The sequence below is a fragment of the Dromaius novaehollandiae genome, chromosome 16 (assembly GCF_036370855.1).
Source record: "Dromaius novaehollandiae isolate bDroNov1 chromosome 16, bDroNov1.hap1, whole genome shotgun sequence".
Lineage (NCBI taxonomy): Eukaryota > Metazoa > Chordata > Aves > Casuariiformes > Dromaiidae > Dromaius > Dromaius novaehollandiae.
The window spans coordinates 5,127,657-5,134,649 of record NC_088113.1 but is presented as its reverse complement, the minus strand read 5'-3'; the positions used below and the strand labels follow the sequence as shown (position 1 = coordinate 5,134,649).

At 57.1% G+C, this 6,993-nt stretch overlaps 1 long non-coding RNA gene across 1 annotated transcript; it reads left to right on the top strand.

The window, feature by feature from the left end:
• The first annotated feature begins 558 nt into the window (after nt 1-558).
• Nucleotides 559-6,527, top strand: LOC135330095 (uncharacterized). The gene is made up of 2 exons (XR_010391855.1): nt 559-643; nt 4,134-6,527. It is a non-coding gene; the product is annotated as an uncharacterized LOC135330095 (long non-coding RNA).
• The last annotated feature ends 466 nt before the right edge of the window (nt 6,528-6,993 follow it).

The window sequence follows — 6,993 nt, the reverse complement described above, 5'->3', positions numbered from 1 at the left end:
TGGATGCCGTCGGTCGGACCCTGGCTACGCAGCTGGGCCCAGAAACACGCCGTGGGGCTCTGCAGAGACCTCAAGGTCCTTCAGGACAAGGACAAGGGGGCCGTGCCGAGCCCAGGGGCAAGCTGGCCTCGGGGATGGGCTTCTCGGCGGCTGCCGTGAGCTCAGGCCATGCCACCCGCTGCGGTGCCTCAGCACCCCGAGGTCCCGCGTGGTGCCCTTCGCTCCGGCACCTCTGCACCTCGCCCCTCACGCCTGCGTGAGCCGGGCATCGGGGCAGCATCTTTGCTTTACGGGGGGGGACACCGAGTCAGAGAGAGGCCCGGCTGCCACCTCCGGTCCATCGCTCCTGTGGAATGGCAGAGCACAGCCCACCGGCACGGCTGGAGCCCTCCCGGGCAGCATCTCCTCCTGCCGAGAAGAGGAATTTGGTGAGGGAGGGCTGGAAAAATGAAACTCCCTCCCTATTCATCCCCGCGTCCAGATGCTCCTTTGTTAGAAGCAGTCAGGCACTTCTACGCTGAGGGCTCATTAAGCACCAGCTGCTGAAGAGGACAAAACCCGGAGTCACAAGGGTATCAATTAGCACCTGTTCGTTACCGAGCCCAGCACCGGCACAAAGGAAGCAAACAGCCTCGGTCGCCCGGTACCTGCTTTTTGTTCCCGGCGGGGAAGGGGAACTTCTCGCACGCGGAGGGGAATAATTAGGCGCCTTCCCTGGGAAGCAAAGTCCTGGAGGAGGACAGGGCGGGCAGGCGGCATGGTTCAGGGCCTAAGCAAATAAGCTGGGGGTGGGGAGGGGGAGTAGGAAAACAGGGATGGGGCAAAGTAAAAGCAAACAAGAAAAACTTCAAACGCATATTTTTGGAGCAAGAATGCCTGTTTGTGACAGGACCGGTTAGGCAGGTAGTGGGGAACAGGGGCATGAAAAACACCCTCCCACAGCAGACTTCCTTCCAAGGCGAGCTCCAGGTGAAGGCAAGAGGGAAGGGAAACGCCTGTGGGTGCGAGCGCGCTTTGGTGGCAGCACCCATTGCCCCAGAGCAGGGCACCGAGCCCCAGCCCGAGAGAAGGGGCCTAAACGCACCCTCGCATTGCACTGCATCCAGGGGGGCGAGTGCCGGCACATCGGATGGGGCCACCGGGAGTTTGGCAGCCTGCCGTGCTGCCGGGCCCCTGGCGAGCGCGAACCCCAGCAGCAGGAGCACAGAGCAGGCGGGGAGACGGCGGAGGGATGTCGGCCTCTGTCCCTGGGCCCTTTCAGCCACAGGGATGCTGGGTGCACCGGGACAAGGGAGGGAAGGACGGGGACTTAGACAGGGAGCAAACCTCTGGCTCTGGCTCAGAAACTTGGAGAAAGACTAGCCTTTGCCCCAGGCTTCGTCCCAGCTCCGGCTCTGCAGCTGCCAATGAGCCAAAATTAGCTCGTCAGCTGATGCCGTTGCTCCAAGTGCTGGTCGCTTTTATAGCCAGCATCCGGCTGAGGTTGGTGCTGGTGCTACACTGGGAGCGCTGGGGCAGGAGCGTCCCGGCAGCCCACGTCCCACCGCTCCTGCTGGGCTCTTGGCCAACGGGCGCCTCCCCACGCAAACCCACCTCCGGGGCGGGCGGAGGCAGCCTGCGAGGGTGCCAGGGAGCCGGGAGGCAATCGCTCGCCTTGCTCTGAGGCACAGCCCCAAAGACGAGCTGTCGCTGCCTGTCCCTGTCCCCTGGACACGGGCAGGGGACAGCGGGGAGCGGCAGAAGGGCGACCCTGGGGCGGGTTGGCCCAGTACCGTCACCACAGTGACCTCCCTCTAGCGGAGACCAAAAAACGGGAGGTATTTTCCCTCCCAGGACCTGATTTAAGGAAGTCTATGGTTATGTGAACCCTTTACTATGGATAAGGTTTGTAAACTAAAGTGAAAGGCTGGATCGCTGAGAGAACTGGCGCCTAATGACCAGCAACCTGTATTTGTCTTCGTGGAGATATTAATAGAGAAAAGATCTGCGTCTAGAGCAGGGATGCCTGTCTCAGGGGTGGTGAATCACTGTCCTGTTCTTTTCGAAGTCTAGGGATGCTTTCCATGCGTTTGATCGTACCTTTGCTTCTAGCGAATATCCCTTAAGGGGAAGCTTCAAGCAAAATCTGCCCAAAAGTCAGCCTGCAGAAACCTCTCCTTCTCTAAGATCAGGAGAGGAGCCGTCATCTCGAATGCCGGGAAGAGCAGCTCTGTATTAAACGCTCCCTTGCTATCTTCACCAAACCTCAGCGCTGGGTTAACATTTGGCGGTCTTAAAGTGAAACGGCCTAAAAATGCTCCACCGAAGGCAACCTATATTTGTTGTTCAAGCTCAGGAAAGGTGGAGAAGTGGGGCAGGCGGCGCGGCGAAGGTGCGGTGCTGCAGGGCAGGCTCGGGCACCTCCCCAGCAGCCTGCGCGGGGGCCTGGGCCACCGGCATCGCTCCCGGGCGCGAAAGCACTTTTGGCCCCCCCGTTGCACGCTGCTGGGGCAGGACTGCGAGCCCCAGGCTGGGCCCCTGCGCGGTGGCAGGGCGCTGAGGGATGCTGTGGGACTTATCCTCAAAGCCCTCAAAGCGCTCCCACACCATCAACGGAGGGCTTGCAGCCCCGGCGCTGGCGTCCCCGGGGCCTGGGCCTCCCTGGGGTTTTTGGCCTTGGGGCAATGAACAGTGCGTGCTCCCTCTCTTCTTTTCCCTGGTCCCTCCACCCATCCTTCCACCCATCGCCACATCTCCTCGCTGGTGAACCCAGCTGCTCCTCCGCGGGCCACGGCTTCCCCTGGGCGGCCCTGTGCCGGGTGCGAGCCTCACCGGCAAGCAGGGCAGGGCCACATGCTCCCTGGGCTGAGCCGAAACAGCAGCTTCTGCTCAGATCTGCTGCTGTGGCTCAAACCCTTGGGGCCTCATCCTGCAGTGCCAGCCGTGCCGAGGAGTCTCTCGCTCCCGACGGTCTCCTTGGCCCGGTAGGAGCCCTGTGGAGAGAGGCAGGGCACAGAGTAGATGTGGCAGCCCAGCCTTCCTCCTCTTTTGTAATTAGATGCAGTAATTAGGATGCTCCTCTTTCTCCTTTGCTCCAGGAAACTCGGCGCAGAAGAGGAGGCTGAGCCAGAGGCTGCTGTTTGCAGGCATCACCTAGAGCGACTGCAGCACACAGCCTCTCTTGGCGCTTTTCCCTTTTTCTGCCTTTTCCCAGGGAAGCTTTGCCTAGCAGGATGTAACAGAAGCCATGGTGCTATCTGCTGGCAGTGCCCAATATTGCATTGCACGCTGCTGCCCAGCCCGCCGGCCCTGAGGGCTGCCTCCCCCCTCACCAAACCCCAGGCAGCTCAGTTTGCACCGCGACACCTCCAAAATACCCTCCAAAATGGGGCTGAATATTCACCTGGCAACGGGCAGGTTTTGCGACAGACAATTTGCCAGCGATGCTCCAGGGCAGGAACTCCCCTGCATTGCAAAGGAAAATGTGTTTCTGGGGGGAGATTTTGCTCCAGCTGAAATGTGATGGGCAAAAGAAAAAGAAAAAAAAAATCAGTGAGTCCTTCCCATGACTGCCTGGCCGGGAAGAAAAGGGGTCCACTGCCTCCCTGTGCGTGGGGTAGGCTCACAAAACCAATGGTCTATACCCCAAGCAGATGTGCATTACTGTAATGGCAATAGATTGAAAATGTGCAGAGATCCAGAGTGATAAAAAAGCAGCCTCTTTCCCTAGTTTCCCCAGAGCGGGCAGGGGTAAACGCCCTGTTACACCACTCTGCTTTTGCAGACTGCTCAGAGAAACAGCAGTCGTCGCGAGTGTAGACAAGCTGGCTCAGTCCTGGTCCGGCTATTCCAGCACGGCTGCCTCCCGGGGACACGTTTGTCTGTGCTGTGCTGTTTCTGTACAAAACCCGTTTCTGGCCTCTGCTGCGAGGGCTGTCTCCTGCACGCGCAGGTCCGGCTGGTCCCCATGGGCAGACGCTTCGCACCCCTCCATCCGCGTTGCCGGGATTAAAAACCCTGGTGCCCAGGCCCCTGCTCCGCTACTGGTGGACGCGTCAGCACCACCTCCCCTGGTCTCCCCTCCCTGCCCTCGCTCATGTTTTAGACCCAATTCTTGTTAGTAATTATTCACTGTTTCTTCTGGACCTGGCCAGATTTGGATCACTTTTGGCAGAGCTCTGGCTGTGCAGACGCCACCTTCATACTCACCCTCCTCCTCGCCAGCCCATCCGTCCCCGGTGCCTCCAGCCAGCCAGCGAGGACGGGCCAGCCCTGTGCCAGTGACCCAACTGCCATTCCAGCCCTCCCCTCTGTCTTCCTCGCGGGAAATGATCTGCCTGCCAATGTGGACCAAAGGCAGACAGCTCTGCGCTTCAGTCTTCCCTGTTGCCATAATCAATGGACATAAATATTGCTAAGTAACTGAACTCCTAAGTAACTGCTTAGTAAGTGAATTACTGCTTAATTGCATAAAAATGCTAAGAAATTCATTTTCTGGGTGATAGCACTTCTGATCTAGCTTTCAAACATGACTTACTAACAATAGTAAAATTATTCTCCTGAAGAAACTGAGTCGTTAACGTCAAGCAATTCGTTTGTGTTAGGACTGGGACACAGTTTAGTACAATCACTTTGCAATACGTTTCCCAGAATAAAGGCTGGGATCTGGAACAGCAGGCTCCGGCCTCTGCCAAGACCATCGCGTGGTGGCTGCGGCAGATAGATATTAGCTGCAGCAAATATCTAATATTCTCAGCAAAAAAAAAAAGTGTTATAAGTATAAGCATCATCACAGACTATTTCCCACTCTGGCCCTCCCCTTCATCTGCTCGGACGCTGCCCGCTGCAGAGGCACGGGGACACTTTTGGTTTGTGTCTTCAGCGGGGTTCACTGTTGAGGCCATACAATGAAGACACAACCATGGAGCTCTTTATGGTCATATGCAACTGCTTTACAAACCTCTCCCAGCACATCTTCACAAGATGTTCATCTTGAAAAATCGCCATCCAAATTGGAATAGTCTGGTACAAGTTCAGCAGCTGAAACAAGGGCTTTATAACAGCAAGGGCTGGAAAATCACAGCACAACTGCTTCCAGCCCTGGTCCTGAGGGATGGCTCTGCCCAGAGCGGAGGCAACAGGTTGGTAACGGAGTAGCTCCATCCACGTCTGTCCAAGAGGCTCGTGTGACGTCTGGCAGTCAGCAGCCTCTCCCAGGGAGCGTCAGACCGGCCGGACCTGCTCACACTCGCTCCCTGTGGCCCAGCCCGCTCAACAGCATAAATCGCCTCGGTGCTTCTTCTACTCAGCTCTGGGAGAAATGTCCCTGCTTTGTCACTGCCTGTGACCTTGGGCTTGCCGCAGCCAGCTTGTTTCTCCCATGGACGAAGCGCCCCTCACCCTGTGTGTGCCCAGTCGAGCCCCCACCCGCCCGCCGTGAGCTTCGCAGAGCATCTCAGCTGCTCGTGAGGAGCCGCCCCGGGCATCCAGCCGCAGTCGGGAGCCTCTGGGGACTGAGCCACTCGCCCGGGCCTCAGCCACCGAGGGCTGCCTTCCAGCACCCAGCCCGGGGGTCACCGTGACGTGAAGGAGGTGAAAGCGAAGCCGAGCGGATGGCTGCGGGATGCCACTGGCACATCTGCCGGGGCTCTGCGATGGCGAGCTGCATGCTCGCTGTCCCTGTCGCCCCGCGGCTGGCAGGGCACAGCAGATTGCTCCGCGAGGCACCTCACTGAAAAGCAAAGCAAAGCAAAGCAATTCAAATCATCTGAGTCACTGAAACCTTGACAGGGCCTGGCTACTGAGCAGCCAGCAGTTTCTTGCCTGTGTTGCAAGGAAATAACTTATGTCCCTGGGATGGAGAGCAAAATGAATGAGAAGCAGTGGCTTTCATTGAGTAGAAGAGCTCCTCATGGCTCTCCAAGAGCTGTCTCTGGTAGGCATAGCCCACGGTGAGGTGCATGATCTCCACCTGCACCTCCAAGATCCAGCAGGCACCAGCAGCCCTCTCACCATGGCAGCGTCACTGCTGCCACGCAAAACACGGAGGCCAGCAGAGGCTCAGAAGTGCCTTCCCGCTGCTGGTCTCCTGGAGCTGAGGATGCTCTTCCTATCGAATTACTTCAGGAATTTGGTCTGCGTTAGGAGACTGACACCATTGATACCAGAACACATCCAGAGCAACACAATCAGATATGACATTGCAAAGCTATTAGGCATTTGAGAAAGGCAGTGCAGCTTCCTTCCTCAGCTGCTGATGCTCAGGCAACATGCCCTAAAGCAGAGTGTGACCAGGCATCAGCACATCTCCGCATGGATGATCTCTGGAGTCCTCGTGTTTGCTTGGGACCCTGCAAACTCCAGAAGTGGTATGTATTTAATATGAAGCTCATAGCAGCACAACAGGCAGTGTGGCTGGTGCAGCATCCCCACAGAGAGAGCCTGGAGGAGAAAACCGGGCAGGCTTTGAGCCCTTGACTGAGAAAAGTTATCGAAGTATCCAACACTGTATGGATTAATAAACTCATGGCACCCATGTGTACATACAACCAGAGCCTACAGTTTCTTTGCATGTGTTTGCTGGAAGTGGGAAGACCACAGCAGAAGATAGCCTGGTGGAGCTAATGTTGAGCTCCATCACTTTCCTCCTCTGGAGACAGGGCAGTACGGAGGGGCAGCTTGCAGGTGCTGATCTGGGTTAGACCCCTGCTCAGGGCCCACTTGGACCCTCTCTCAGCTCACCCGAGTTAAACACACATCTGGATCTGGAAGTTGGTGTTTCTCAAGAGGGGGCATCAGAGCTGGACCTGGGGCAGAGTGGTCTCATTTATACCAAGGCACTCAGTTGCCCTAGGACAGAGCACATGGGAAGGCTGAGAAAGATCTGGGTGTGGAGTGCATGGGAGACCCAGCACTGTTCTGGCTCACCTTTCTTTTCTCTATCCACCTAGTATCACAACAAAAGGAAGAAGGATTTTCCTTGGTGTGGCACTATTTAGATGTCTGGGGTTTATT